Source organism: Nycticebus coucang, chromosome 8 (genome assembly GCF_027406575.1).
Source record: "Nycticebus coucang isolate mNycCou1 chromosome 8, mNycCou1.pri, whole genome shotgun sequence".
NCBI lineage: Eukaryota > Metazoa > Chordata > Mammalia > Primates > Lorisidae > Nycticebus > Nycticebus coucang.
In genome coordinates, this window is record NC_069787.1 from 127,824,461 (window position 1) to 127,840,348 (window position 15,888).

Here is a 15,888-nt window from a genome sequence, read left to right on the forward strand (position 1 = left end):
TTCTTTTCTCTTGCTTTATAGTAAGAATGCAGTATGTGATTACAAATACAAAATATGTGTTAATCTACTACAATATATTTAGGTTATCACTAAGCCTCTAGCTAACAGTGAGCTATTAGTAATTGTTTTGGGGAGAGGTTACATGTGGGTTTTCAACCATGCAGGAGCACTAGCATCCTTAGCCCCTGTGTTGTTCAAGTTTCAACTGGAATTGAAGTTTTGTTGGTTCTGTAACATGTAGAAAGGCAACACATTTAACAAAAACAGCACAAAGGAGGTAAGTAGGAGTGAAGCTGTAATTGAATAAGGACATGACACCAGATGGTGACCACCTGAATCTACAGGAACAAAGGAAGAGAATCAAATATGGCAAATAAAGAGATATATTAACCCTGTAGATGTAGGCTTTACCCTGTTTTCCCGAAAATAAGACAGTGTCTTATTTTAAGGTGTGCTCCCAAAGACGCGCTAGGTCTTATTTTCGGGGGAGTCTTATCTTTCCTGTAAGTAGGTCTTATTTTCAGAGGATGTCTTATTTTTGGGGAAACAGGGTAGAAGTTAACAAAGCACAAAAAGGAAAAGAGGAAATAGAGCTATGCAGAAGTACCATTCTATGTTTTACTGGAATTACGGTAGTGTAAATCTGAAGTAGGTCATGATATGATGTACATGGTAAGCTCTAAAGCAACCAGTGGGAAAGTAACTCAGAAAACATAGTAAGAAATTACTAAAGGATTTCAAATATCACATGAGAAAATGGTTAATGCAAGAGAAAGTCATGCAGGAGAAATAGAAGGAAAAAAGCATGAAATATATAAAACAAAAAGTGAAATGGCAGACAGAAATCCAGCTATGGCCATGAGCCACATAACAATGTTTTCATCAGCAGTGAGCCCCACACGTGACAGTGGTCCCATGAGGTTCTGAAGTCCCAGCTACTCAGGATCACTTGAGCCCAAGAGTTGGAGTCCAGCCTGGGCAACTAAGAGAGACCTTATCTCTATAAAAATATATAATATCATGTCTTTTATACCTTTTCCTTATTATTTTTTAAAATTTCATTTTAATGGATTTAGGGGCTACAAATGCTTTTTGGTTCCTTGAATGGATTATGTGGTAGTGAAGTCTAGGCTTTTAATGTAACCATCACCTGAATAGTGTGTGTTGTATGCAACAAGCAGCTTTTCATTCTGCAGGCCCTTCTCGCCTGCTTTGGACAAAGCAAATCCGCTGCTTGGCTCCCACTTATAAGTTAGAAGGTGTGGTATTTGGGTTTTTGTTCCTGGGTTACTTCACTTAGGATAATGGCCTCCGTTTCCATTAAAGTTGCTACAAAAGACATGGTTTTATTTTTATGACTGAGTACTATCCCCCGATGTGTGTGTCACGTTTCATCGTCCACTCAAAAGTTGATAGGCATATAGATTGGTTCTATATCTCTGTGATTGTGAATTGTGCTGCCATAAACATGTAAGTACAAGATCGGTGGGATCAAATGGAAGAATTACTTTTAGTTCTTTGAGATCCATGTTATTTTCCATAGGAGTTGTACTAATTTACATTCCCACCAACAGCATATAAGTGTTCCCTTTTCATGACATCTGCACCAGCATCTAATGTTTTTTGACTTTTGAATAATGACTTTTCTGAGAGAGCAAAGTGTTTTGAGAAATTACTGATGATTGGTGTTGTTGATAATTTTTTACATGTTTGTTGGTCATTAGTTTCTCTTCCTTTGAAAACTTTTGCCCACTATCTCCTGTTTGTTTTCCTTGCTGATTTGTATGAATTCCTTGCATATTCTGGGTATTAATCCCATTTTATAGGTTGTCTGTTTACTCTGTTGATTACTTCTTTTTCTGTGAAAAATATTTTTAGTTTATTTTTCTTTTTGTTATATTTGCTTTTGGGATCTTATTCATATGTATATTTTTTTAACCTAGGACGATGTTGAGAATAGTTTTTAACAAGGTTTTATTCTAATACTTTTATGGTTTCAGTTCTTACATTTAAGTCTTTTGTCCATCTTGAAGTAATTTTTGTATATAGTGAAAGGGATTAAGTTTTGTTCTTCTTCACGAAGCTGTTCAATTTTCCCAGCACCATTTATTGAATAGCATACTCTTTCTCTAGTTTCTATTTTTTTCTATTTTGTCAAAGATAAGTTGGTTGTAGATATTGAGATTCATTTCTGGGTTCACAATCCTTTCTGTTGACCTATGTGTCTACTTTTATACCAGTATGATGCTTTTTGGTTATTATCACTTTGTAGCATAATTTGAAATAAGTAATATCATCATATGCTTAGGATAACTTTCAGACTTTCTTCCTTTTTTTGTTCCATATGAATTTTAGAATTTATTTTTATAATTCTGTGAAAAACGATGTTATTTTGATAGGAATTGCATTGAAATCTATAGATTACCTTGGGCAGTGTGGTCATTTTAACAATATTGATTCTTCAAATCTGTGAGCATGAGATTTTTTTCCCATTTTTTCTCATCTATGATTTCTTTCATCAGTGTTCTGTAGTTCTCCACAGAGATCTTTCACCTTCTTGGCTAAGTATATTCCAAGGTACTTTAAAACTTTCTGCAGCTACTATAAATGGGCTTGAGTTATTGATTTGATTCTTGGCATTGTTGTTATTAGCATATAGACATGCTGCTGATCTGTGTACATCAATTTTGTAACCTGAGACTTTACTGAATTCATTTGTCAATTCTAGGAAGCTTTTGGAGGTGTCTTTGGAGTTTTCTAGGTATATAATAACATTATCAGAGGTAATTTGGCATCCTTTTATCCCCCAATTTGGATGCCATTTATTTATTTCCCTTACCTAATTTCTCTCACTAGTACTTCTAGGATTATGTTGATAAAAGTGGTGGCAGTGAGCATCCTTGTCTAGTTCCGGTTCATAGGGCAAAATGCTTTCACTTTTAACCCATTCAGTATGATGTTGGTTGTGGGTTTGTTATCTATGTCTTTTATTATTTTGAGGTGTGTTCTTTCAATGCCTACTTTGTTGAAGGTTTTTTTCATGAAGGGATGTTGAGTTTCATTGAATATTTTTTTTCACATCTATTGAGCTGATTATAGGGGTTTTGTTTCTAATTTTCTTTTTTCTTTTCTTTTCTATATATATATATATTTTTTTTTGAGACAGTCTCACTATGTCGCTCTGGGTAGAGAGCTGTGGTGTCACAGCTCACAGCAACCTCAAACTCTTTTGGGCTTAAATGATTCTCTTGCCTCAGCCTCCCAAGTAGCTGGGACTACAGGTGCATGCCACAATGCCTGGCTATATTTTTTGTTGTAGTTGTCATTGATGTTTAGCTGGCCTGGGCCGGGTTTGAACCTGCCACCCTCAGTGCATGTGGTTGGAGCCATTACCACTGTGCTACAGGTGCCACCCTGTAATTTTCTTTACGTGGTGAATCACATTGATTGATTTGTGAATGTTGAGCCATCCTTGCATCCCTTAGATGAAATCTACTTGATTGTGGTGAATTATCTTCTTGGTGTTCTTGATGTGCTTTTGCTTTTAGTTTGCTACTATTTTGTTGAGGATTTTTGCAACTATGTTTGTCAAGGATATCATTCTACAGTTTTCTTTTTTGTGTGTGTACTTTCCTTGTTATCAGGGTGATACTGGCTTGGTAGAATGAGTTAGGGAGGATTCTCTAGCTCTGGTTGTGAAAGAGTAAGTAAAAAAACTGTTCACAGATAATATGATCTTGTGTATAAAAATACAAATGAATCCACTAAAAAGCTATTTGACATATTAAATGAGTTCAGCAAGATTTCAGGATATGAGCTAAATATTAAAAAGTTGTATTTTATATAATGACAATGATCAAACCAAAAATGAAATTAAGAAAACAATTCCATTTATGATAGTACCAAAAAGAATACTTAGGGCTTGGTGCCTGTAGCTCAGTGGCTAGGGTGCCAGTCACATACACCAGAGCTGGTGGGTTTGAACCCAGCCCGGGCCTGCCAAACAACAATGACAACTACAACCAAAAAAAAAAAAAATACTTTAGAAACAAATTTAATAAAAATGTGAACACTTACACTGGGAAAATTACAAAACATTGTGAAAGAAATTAAGGAAAAGATAATTAAGTGGAAAAACATTCATATTCATGGATTGGAGGACTTAATATTGTTAAGATTGTGATATTCTCCAATTGGTTTATAGTTTGAGAGAAATCTGTATCAAAATTAAGCTGATTTCCATATAGAAATGCAAAAAGCCAGTATAGATAAAAAAAAAAACTTTAAAAAGAAGAAAAAGTTGTAGAACTTACTCTTCCTGATTTCAAAGCTTACTACAAAGCTACAATAGTCAAGACAGTGTGGTACTGTAATTAGATACATAGATCAGTGGAATGCACATCTGGAATCAAAAGTCCAGAAATAAACCCTTGTATTTATAGACAGTTGATTTTTAACAAGGGTTTCTAGACAGTTGGGGAAAGAATCATTTAACAAAAGTGATGGGACAACTGGATATATCCACACAAAAGACAAAATTTGGATCCCTCTGTCATACCATTTACAAAAATTAGTTTGAAATAGAGCATAGATCTAAACTGTAAAAGTTAAAATTTTAAAACTCCCAGAAGAAAACACAAGCATATCTGTGACCTTGGACTAGGTAATGGGTTTTCAGATATGATGCCTAGACCATAAGCAATTAAACAAAAAATATATGAATTAGATTTCATCAAAATTAAAAACTTTTGTTATTCAAAGGACATCAAGAAAATGAAAGACAACCAGTAGAATGAGGAAAAATACTTACAAATTAAATATCTGACAAGGACTTTATCCAGAATACTTAATGAACTTTTATAACTCAAAAAAAAAAAAAACCCAACTAAAAATGAGAAAGGAATCTAAAAACAGATGATGTTTTTTTTCAAAGAAGATATAAAAATGTCCCATAAATACATAACAAAAGATGGCCAACATCATTAGTCATCAGGAAAATGCCAATCAAAAACTCCCACAAAATAACACTTCACACAAAATACAATTAAAGATTGTAGAACTTGTTTCTTGTAGAACCCTCCCACACTGTTAGTGTATGCATGGAATATAACATGGTGCAGTCCCTCTGAAAAATAGTCTACAGTTTCTGAAAAAATTAAAATAAAACTATAGTATGACCTAGCAATTCTCCTTCTACTGATATACCCAAAGGAATTGAAAACGTGCCCAGAACATGCCCACAACAACACAAATGTTCATAACAGCATTATTCATTATAGCCCCAAATTGGGATCAATCTAGATATTCATCAATGGATCAATGGACAAAGGAGACGTGGCATATTTATATATGAAATATTATTCAGCCATTGAAAGGAATGAAGTATTGGTTAACTACATATGCACTGCAATAGGAATGAACCATGAAAACTTATGTTAAGTGAAAGAAGGCAGACTCAAAGATGAGAAGTTATAGGAGTCCATTTATAAGAAATGTCCATTATAGAAAATTGTATAGAATCAGACAGTAGATTAGGGGTCACACCAGAGAAACAGAGAGTTACTGTTGATAGGTACAGAGTTTTCCTTTGGGGTGATGAAAATGTTCCAAAATTCATTATGGAGATGGTTACACAGTTCTGTGTATGTATAAAAACAATTGAAATGTATGCTTTACATGAATGAATTTTATGGCATGTGGCTTATACCTTAATGAAGCTGTTGCAAAGAACAAGTTTAATGAAATCATGACAAAGGTGCTTAGTTGCTGAAAGAAACTCCTGGTAGATGAGATGATGTGGACGCTGACGGGAGCAACTGCATTGTATTGAAGCACAGCACACACAGAGAAATCAGTAGCTTTGTAATGGTATCAGATCTTAGCAAACAAAATATCTCACCCTTCACCACTGGAGGTTGCCAGAGCACCAATCATTTCTCAGAAAAACCAAAGAAGGAAAAGAACCAAGATCATTTTGCCTTACCTGTATGAGTTGTAGATTTATGCAGTCAAATAATTGACGAAGGAAAATTCTTCACAGAAGAATTGCAGCTAATAGACGCAGAAAGAATGGTAGGATCAGAAAGTCACTATTTCATAATGTCTAATGAAAAAGTGCCTTTAGGCAACAATTGTGCATAAATGATAAAAGTGTGAGGTGTTGGTGGGGAAATTTTATAATAGAGTGTCAGGCTGATACAACCAGAACCATCTGATTTTATGCTTTTTTTTTCTTTAAATAATGTCTTTAATGAGAAATAATTCACATACAATAAAATACAGCCTTTAAAGTGTACAATTCAGAGGATTTTAGTATAGCCACAGAGTTGCTGAGTAACCATGACCATTCTGTCAAAAGAAAAAATTATAGCAAATTTAGTTGAAAGATGTTTTTTTTTTTTTTTTATTGTTGGGGATTCATTGAGGGTACAATAAGCCAGGTTACACTGATTGCAATTGTTAGGTAAAGTCCCTCTTGCAATCATGTCTTGCCCCATAAAGTGTGACACACACCAAGGACTCACGCCCCTCCCTCCATCCCTCTTTCTGCTTTTCCTCCCCCCCCATAACCTTAATTGTCATTAATTGCCCTCATATCAAAATTGAGTACATAGGATTCATGCTTCTCCATTCTTGTGATGCTTTACTAAGAATAATGTCTTCCACTTCCATCCAGGTTAATACGAAGGATGTAAAGTCACCATTTTTTTTAATGGCTGAATAGTATTCCATGGTATACATATACCACAGCTTGTTAATCCATTCCTGGGTTGGTGAGCATTTAGGCTGTTTCCACATTTTGGCGATTGTAAATTGAGCTGCAATAAACAGTCTAGTATAAGTGTCCTTATGATCAAAGGATTTTTTTCCTTCTGGGTAGATGCCCAGTAATGGGATTGCAGGATCAAATGGGAGGTCTAGCTTGAGTGCTTTGAGGTTTCTCCATACTTCCTTCCAGAAAGGTTGTACTAGTTTGCAGTCCCACCGGCAGTGTAAAAGTGTTCCCTTCTCTCCACATCCACGCCAGCATCTGCAGTTTTGAGATTTTTGTGATGTGGGCCATTCTCACTGGGGTTAGATGATATCTCAGGGTTGTTTTGATGTGCATTTCTCTAATATATAGAGATGATGAACAGTTTTTCATGTGTTTGTTAGCCATTCGTCTGTCTTCTTTAGAGAAGTTTCTATTCATGTCTCTTGCCCATTGATATATGGGATTGTTGGCTTTTTTCATGTGGATTAATTTGAGTTCTCTATAGATCCTAGTTATCAAGCTTTTGTCTGATTGAAAATATGCAAATATCCTTTCCCATTGTGTAGGTTGTCTCTTTGCTTTGGTTATTGTGTCCTTAGCTGTACAGAAGCTTTTCAGTTTAATGAAGTCCCATTTGTTTATTTTTGTTGTTGTTGCAATTGCCATGGCAGTCTTCTTCATGAAGTCTTTCCCCAGGCCAATATCTTCCAGTGTTTTTCCTATGCTTTCTTGGAGGATTTTTATTGTTTTATGCCTTAAATTTAAGTCCTTTATCCATCTTGAATCAATTTTTGTGAGTGGGGAAAGGTGTGGGTCCAGTTTCAGTCTTTTACATGTAGACATCCAGTTCTCCCAACACCATTTATTGAATAGGGAGTCTTTCCCCCAAGGTATGTTCTTGTTTGGTTTATCGAAGATTAGGTGGTTGTAAGATGTTAGTTTCATTTCTTGGTTTTCAATTCGATTCCAAGTGTCTATGACTCTGTTTTTGTGCCAGTACCATGCTGTCTTGAGCACTATGGCTTTGTAGTACAGACTAAAATCTGGTATGCTGATGCCCCCAGCTTTATTTTTATTACTAAGAACTGCCTTAGCTATACAGGGTTTTTTCCGATTCCATACAAAACGCAGAATCATTTTCTCCAAATCTTGAAAGTACGATGTTGGTATTTTGATAGGAATGGCATTGAATAGGTAGATGTCTTTGGGAAGTATAGACATTTTAACAATGTCGATTCTTCCCATCCATGAGCATGGTATGTTCTTCCATTTGTTAATATCCTCTGCTATTTCCTTGCTGAGGATTTCATAGTTTTCTTTATAGAGGTCCTTCACCTCCTTCGTTAGGTATATTCCTAGGTATTTCATTTTCTTTGAAACTATGGTAAAGGGAGTTGTGTCCTTAATTAGCTTCTCATCTTGACTGTTATTGGTGTATACAAAGGCTACTGACTTGTGGACATTGATTTTATACCCTGAAACATTACTGTATTTTTTGATGACTTCTAGGAGTCTTATGGTTGAGTCTTTGGGGTTCTCTAAGTATAAGATTATGTCATCAGCAAAGAGGGAGAGTTTGACCCCCTCTGCTCCCGTTTGGATTCCCTTTGTTTCCTTGTCTTGCCTAATTGTATTGGCTAGAACTTCCAGCACTATGTTGAATAGTAAAGGTGACAGAGGACAACCTTGTCTGGTTCCAGTTCTAAGAGGAAAAGCTTTCAGTTTTACTCCATTCAGCAAAATATTAGCTGTGGGTTTGTCATAGATAGCTTCAATCAGTTTTAGAAATGTGCCACCTATGCCTAACTCTTCAGTGTTCTAATTAGAAAAGGATGCTGGATTTTATCAAATGCTTTTTCTGCATCTATTGAGAGGATCATGTGGTCTTTATTTTTGACTCTGTTAATATGGTGGATAACGTTTATGGACTTGCATATGTTAAACCAGCTTTGCATCCCTGGAATGAAGCCTACTTGATCATGATGTATGACTTGTTTGATGATAAGCTGTAATCTACTGGCTAGGATTTTGTTGAGAATATTTGCATGTATATTCATGAGTGAGATTGGTCTGAAATTCTCCTTTTTGGTTGGGTCTTTTCCTGGTTTTGATATCAGGGTGATGTTTGCTTCATAGAATGTGTTGGGGAAGATTCCTTCTTCCTCAATTTTTTGGAATAATTTCTTCAGTACAGGAATAAGCTCTTCCTTGAAGGTTTGATAGAATTCTGGTGTGAAGCCATCTGGATCAGGGAATTTTTTGGTTGGAAGAGTTTTTTATTGTTTCTTTTATCTCAGTGCTTGAAATTGGTCTGTTCAGGAGCTCTATTTCTTCCTGGGTAAGTCTAGGGAGAGGGTATGATTCCAAATATTTATCCATTTCCTTCACATTGTCAAATTTCTGGGCATAGAGTTTCTGGTAGTATTCAGAGATGATCTCTTGTATCTCTGTGGGATCAGTTGTTATCTCCCCTTTATCTTTTCTGATTGAGGTTACTAGAGATTTTACTTTTCTATTCCTTGTTAGTCTGGCCAATGGTTTATCTATTTTATTTATTTTCTCAAAAAACCAACTTCTTGTTTCATTAATTTTCTGAATGATTCTTTTGTTTTCAATTTCATTGATCTCTGATTTGATTTTGGAGATTTCTTTTCTTCTACTGAGTTTAGGCTTAGATTGTTCTTCTTTTTCCAGTTCCATAAGATGGCTTGTGAGACTGTTGATGCGCTCTCTTTCTGTTTTTTGAATGTAGGCATCTAAAGCAATGAATTTTCCTCTCAAAACTGCTTTTGCAGTATCCCACAGGTTTTGGTAGCTTGTGTCTTCATTGTTGTTATGCTCAAGGAAGTTAATGATTTCCTGTTTTATTTCTTCCTGCACCCATCTGTTATTCAACAGAAGATTGTTTAATTTCCATGCCTTTGGGTGGGGTGGAACGTTGTTGTTAGAGTTGAGTTCCACCTTTAGTGCCTTATGGTCTGAGAAGATACAAGGTAAAATTTCAATTCTTTTGATTCTGTTGATATTTATTTTGTGTCCCAGGATATGATCAATTTTGGAGAATGTTCCATGGGGTGATGAGAAGAATGTATATTCTTTATCTTTGGGATGGAGTATTCTATATGCGTCTATCAAGCACAGTTGTTCTAGGGTCTCCTTCAAATCTCTTATATCTTTGTTTAATTTCTGTTTAGAGGATCTGTCCAGCTCTGTAAGAGGAGTGTTAAAGTCCCCTGTTATTATGTATTATCAGATATCATATTGCTCAGACTGAGTAAGGTCTGTTTCAAGAATCTGGGAGCATTTAAATTGGGTGCATAAATATTTAGAATTGAAACGTCTTCTTGTTGTGTTTTTCCCTTGACCAATATAAAGTGACCATCTTTGTCTTTTTTGACTTTAGTTGCTTTAAATCCACATGAATCTGAAAATAGGATTGCAACTCCTCTTTTCTTCTGAATTCCATTTGCCTGAAAAATTGTTTTCCAACCCTTGACTTGGAGCTTTAATTTGTCTTTTGAAGCCAGGTGTGTTTCTTGCAGACAGCAAATGGATGGCTTGTGTTTTTTAATCCAGTCAGCCAATCTATGTCTCTTCAGTGGGGAATTCAAGCCATTAACATTTATTGAGATAATTGATAAGTGTGGTAGTATTCTATTCATCTTATTTTGTGAGAGTCCATTGCTTAGTTTTATCTTTTGCATCAGTGTGGAGGTTAGGTTCTGTTGTTTAATTTCTGAATTCTTACTTTGCTGCTGATCCATTGTGGTGGTCAGTATGCAGAACAGGTTGAAGTATTTCCTGTCGAGCTGGTCTTGTTGTGGCGAATTTCCTCAATGTTTGTATATCCGTAAATGATTTGAGTTCTCTGTCAATTTTTAAGCTTAGCTTAGCAGGGTACAGAATTCTGGGCTGGAAATTGTTCTATTTAAGTAGATTAAAGGTAGATGACCATTGTCTTCTTGCTTGGAAAGTTTCATTGGAGAAGTCTGCGGTCACTCTGATGGATTTGCCCCTGTAGGTCAACTGGTGCTTACTCCTGGCAGCTTGCAGAATCGTTTCTTTTGTCTTGACTTTGGACAGGTTCATCACAATGTGTCTTGGAGAAGCTTGGTTAGAGTTGAGGTGACCTGGGGTCCGATAGCCCTCTGAAAGCAGTGTGTCAGAAACTTTGGTGATATTTGGGAAATTTTCTTTATATATTCTCTAGTATGGCTTCCATTCCTCTGGGGCATTCTTCTTCCCCTTCTGGGATTCCTAAACTCGTATGTTGGAACGCTTCATAAAGTCCCATAATTCTGACAGTGACCATTCTGCTTTTTCTCTCTTCTTTTCTGCCTCTTTTACTATCTGAGTTATCTCAAAAACTTTGTCTTCTACCTCTGAAATTCTTTCTTCTGCATGGTCTAACCTGTTGCTGATACTTTCCATTGCATCTTTAAGTTTCCTAATTGACTGTTTCAGTTCCTTCAGCTCTGCCATATCCTTTCTATATTCTTCATATCGTTCATCTCTTATTTGATTCTGTTTTTGGATTTCCTTTTGGTTATTTTCCACTTTATTAGCAGTTTCCTTCATTGTTTCCATCATTTCTTTCATTGTTTTCAACATGTGTATTCTAAATTCCCTTTCTGTCATTCCTAACATTTCTTTATAGGTGGAATCCTCTGCAGTAGCTACCTCATGGTCCCTTGGTGGGGTTGTTCTGGACTGGTTCTTCATGTTGCCTAGGGTTTTCTGCTGATTCTTCCTCATGAGTGATTTCTTTTATCTGTTTCCTTGCCCTAATTTTCCTTTCACTTCCTCTTGCTCTTTATGTTCTCATGCCTGTGGACTAAGGGTTAGATGAGTCCTTTTGGTACAGGACCAGAAGGGTGAGAAGGTTGAAGAGCAAGAAAGGGATGAAAGAAAGGAGGACCGAGTGAAAAGAAAAAAAAATAGAGAAAGGAGAGGTGGTGGGTAAAAGGAATATTGACAAAAAGAAGAGAGGCACAGAAAGAGGGAGACAGAGCAATATAGGTGTACAGTAGGGTACTTTGACATAACCTTAAAAAAACCACCTTCTGGGGCTGCCCGGTGGGTGCTTCCCTTGAGGTCAGCAGCTCTTTGCTAACCTGAGCAGACACAGTACCCCACCTCCACCAAGTAGAGAGGAAAGACAAAAATGCTATAAATCAAACCAAAACAAGCAAACAGAAAACTTTATGGGATAAAATTGGCTGGAGAAACCAAATAATAGCGGTACAAACACTAGCCAAAATGAAATTCTAGTTATTAAAAAAGGCAGCAATGGGAAATTATAATTAAACTAGAAAAATTGAGAAAGAAAAAAGATCTGTATGGAAAAGGTTGAAATTAAAAAACAAAACAACATCAAGAACATCAAAATAAACAAAAAAATAACCAAACCAAAAAAAAAAAAAAAAAAAACACAACCAGAAAGAAACAGTATGTTTATGTTGTTTAATATTGTCTGGGCAACACGTGGTCTTCTGGAGTATGAGATGTTAATCACAGTTCTGATATTACTGGAGGCTGCTGATTTCTCAAATCCCAGCAGGTAGACACCCTAAATCTCTCTTCAGCCCACTTAAAATGCACTTTGAACTTGTAAACTTGCTGAGTAGAAGCTTTCCTAGGAAAGTGCTTGTCGCTGGAATCACTGCTGATGTGGCTATCCATTTACCCAGTGTGCCAAAACTGGTCTCACTCTGCCCCTGAGGGTTAGGGCTGCAAGGCAGCTCAGACCCCACCCTTAGGCTACTTGGTCACTGGGTTACCAGTTCCCACCCGATTCTAGCTCTGCGACCCTGAGGGCGGAGCTTGCCGGGGCAGATCGCTCACAATAGCTCCCTGTGGCCCACTGCCAAACACTATTAGCTCTGTCTGGCTCAGTAGCTCAGACTGGGGCCCTAGACAACAGCCAAAGTTCTCCACATTCCCGCTCAGGCTCTCCCCAAGTCAGTTCAACTGAGTGCCAAGTCCAAAGACAACAAAACAGTTCACAGGTAAGGCCTTTCCGGGTTGCAGTCTAGCTGCTACTGAACTTAACAGTTGCGGGCGGGTTTAGACGGATTGAACACACGCGACCACTTGCCGTTTTTCCACTGTTTTAGTCCTCCTCTTGGGGTCCAGAAGTCTCTGGCTGACTCTCTGTATCCTCACAGGGGTGATGATAGGCAGATCCCACCAGCCAGAGATGCCTGGAGTCCTATCTCCCCGGACTCACGGGGCCCAGATGCAAGGAAGCTATTACTCAGCTGCCATCTTGCTCTCCACCCGCCTAGTTGAAAGATCTTAATTGGCTTTCATTTATGATTCTAGAGTTGGGCAATAGCTCATGCTATGAAATTGAATGAGTGTTCTGACAAGCTGAGCAGAGGAGACTGCTTTTATAGACAGAAAAAGGCTGAAGAAAGGAGAAATGCAGAACAAAAAGCTGATTGGTCATTTTAAAGTTACTTTCCCTGCAAAGGTTAAAGCAGAGAGGACTTTCTTACCATGCTGACGAAACATGGCCTGTTTGGGCACTTGACTATTATCTCTCTCTCTCTTGATTTCTCTGAAGGTCAACAACTTAGTTTTGTGAAGTGGAACTTCAGCTTAGTACCTCCATTTCCGTTTGCTCTGTGGGGTCCAGTGCAGGAGCTCAGTCCAAACCTATGGCTTTTTACAAATTTTATTTAACAACCATCTAACTCTGGAACATTAGTGAAATCATGTGTTTAGTTTGTCAGGAAAAACTACACACAGTATGCTATGAAAGATGATTTGGGCTAGTTTCCTCGTATATTATTGAGAACACAGATATTTGTGAAAGAAATACGTTTTTACAGTTCCTTTGCAGATTTCAAGTCCATCAACTGTTCAACATGGAGTTGGTAGCTCACGGTGGAGTCACTAATGTGGAGCCTGGAACATTGCTAAGCTCACAGTGGGGAAATCAAGTATTGATTGTTTAATACGATGCAAAAAAATCACACAACATGTGTATACATTTTTTGTGGCCTATACAATTGAACCAAATATAATCAAGCATTCAGATCAGGAATCTGCAAGCTTCTTTTTGTAAAGGGCCAGAGAGCAAATGGGTTAGGCTTTGGGAACCATACAATTTCTTTTGCAGCTGCTGCTGTAGCATGATGGAGCTGTACACAAGGTGGAAATAAGTGGCTTGGCTTTGCCCCAATAAAACTTTATTTATAAAGCATGCAGCGTGTGCAGTGTGCCCTATTTGGCCTGTGAGCCATAGTGTGCCAACCAGTTTGAGATCTCACAACCATTTTACAGGAAACCTGGGGGATATAGAAACACACTGAACCAGCCAAACCTAGGAAGTGAGGCAAATGACTTGGTTTTTCCAAAAAATGTCTATAGCATGAAAGAAACATTTTGCTTCTTCGATAAATGCTTTCTTTTTGATCTGACACTATACATTTCTTGATTGGGAATAAAAAGGAAGGCTGAGTGTATTGGGCAAGGCATAGTGGCTAACCGCGTACCTTTCAGTGGCTTCATGGTGCTGCCCCTTCTCCTAGGGCCAAAAGATCCCTCTGTCTGGACCAGTCACAGTTATTCATTCATCCCTCTGGCTGTAGTACTCTCCCTAAGACATGAACATTTGATCTCAGGCAATCCAATCAGGATTTTTTCCTTTAGATATTTTTTTCTTTTTAAGTGAAACAGAGAAAAGTGATCTTTTCTCTTCTGGTTGTGAGAATATGTGAACATACTACATGTACAAGCCCTGAAACTGACTAGAGTTTCAGGTTTGATTTTAAAAGAATGATGCTAACCTGAAAAGAAAAGCTGAAAGAGGTTGTGTGTGTGTGTGTGAGAGAGAGAGACAGAGACAGAGAGAGAGGTGGGTGGTGGGCACAGCGATCAAGAGAAAATGAGAAGGGAAAGGGAGGGGAGAGACATTATTTTCAAAGAATTCTGTTTAATTTTTCCCTCCAAAATAATTTTTGAGAGGATTAGACATAATATGTATAAAATTTCTGGCATAGCTGACTCTTCATAGATGCCATCATTTTGTCCTAAATCATAAATGGTTTCTGTACCTCCTCTATTATTTAATTTCTTAGGTTTATATACCTTGACTGCTGGCTCCATGCAGGCAGGAAACTTCCTTGAAGAATGTTTAATAAGCTGAATTAAGTTCTATGAAAAAGATGGTCTTTATTGATAAATAAGAATATGAAGTTGCATTATTGGATTAGCACCAGAATGGTCTTTAATGTTTTCCAGTGAAGGTAGACTTGTATTCTGTCAGTTTGTTTCAGGTTACAAGTGGCATTTTAGTGGAAGACTCTGTTCAGAACTTTTTTTTATTCAGTGGAAGAAGTATGGTTAGACAGCTAAATCCTAGAGAAAGCTTTTTCTCGGAAGTTTGTGGATGAAATGTTATTCTCATGTAATTCAGGTTCTAATGTTGAGTATTCAAGGTGCATTTTTAGCTTAATAGCTGTAAAGCAATGGAACCACAAGTTGAAATGGTTTTAAAATATGGGAAGACTTAAAATTATAGTGAACATGTCATTTGGAATAATTGGTATTCTAAACAAAGTCTGAAAGAAGTCATTAGCGTTATTCAAAGCAATTAGCTGATGGTTCTTAAAAGACCCATAGAAGTTGAATTTATTTACTTTATACAATTAAAGGCTTTAAATATATAATACTGAAATTATTGATGTAGTTTTAAAGTCAGTAACTGAAACTCTTTCTTTTTTAAAAACCAAATTGCTTAGAACCCTAAACATATCTAGTGCTATTCTGAATACAAAGCTTACTTAGTTACCAAATTTGATGTCAGATCCACATTAAAATTTTTTTTTTTTTTGAGAAAGAGTTTCATTTTGTTGCTGTGGGTCATAGCTCATAGCAACCTCAAACTCTTGGGCTTAAGAGATCCTCTTGCCTCAGCTTTCCAAGTAGCTGGGACTACAGGTGCCTGCCACAAAGCCTGGCTATTTTTAGAGATGAGGTCTTGCTCTTGCTCAGGCTGGTCTAGAAATGCTGAGCTCAGGAAATCCACCTGCCTCAGCCTCCCAGAGTTCTGGGATTATAGGCATGAGCTACCATACCCAGCCTTCAAATTTTTTAATAAAATATGAATACATCCTAGTTATAGT

General features: G+C 37.0%; 1 protein-coding gene across 1 annotated transcript in view; it reads left to right on the plus strand.

The window, feature by feature from the left end:
* The first annotated feature begins 12,718 nt into the window (after window positions 1–12,718).
* OTOL1 (otolin 1) overlaps window positions 12,719–15,888 on the plus strand; it is a 48,434-nt gene continuing 45,264 nt past the window's right edge. The window contains exon 1 of the mRNA XM_053600727.1: window positions 12,719–12,762. The gene's annotated coding sequence lies outside the window, so the exon portion shown is untranslated. The remainder of the gene's footprint in view (window positions 12,763–15,888) is intronic.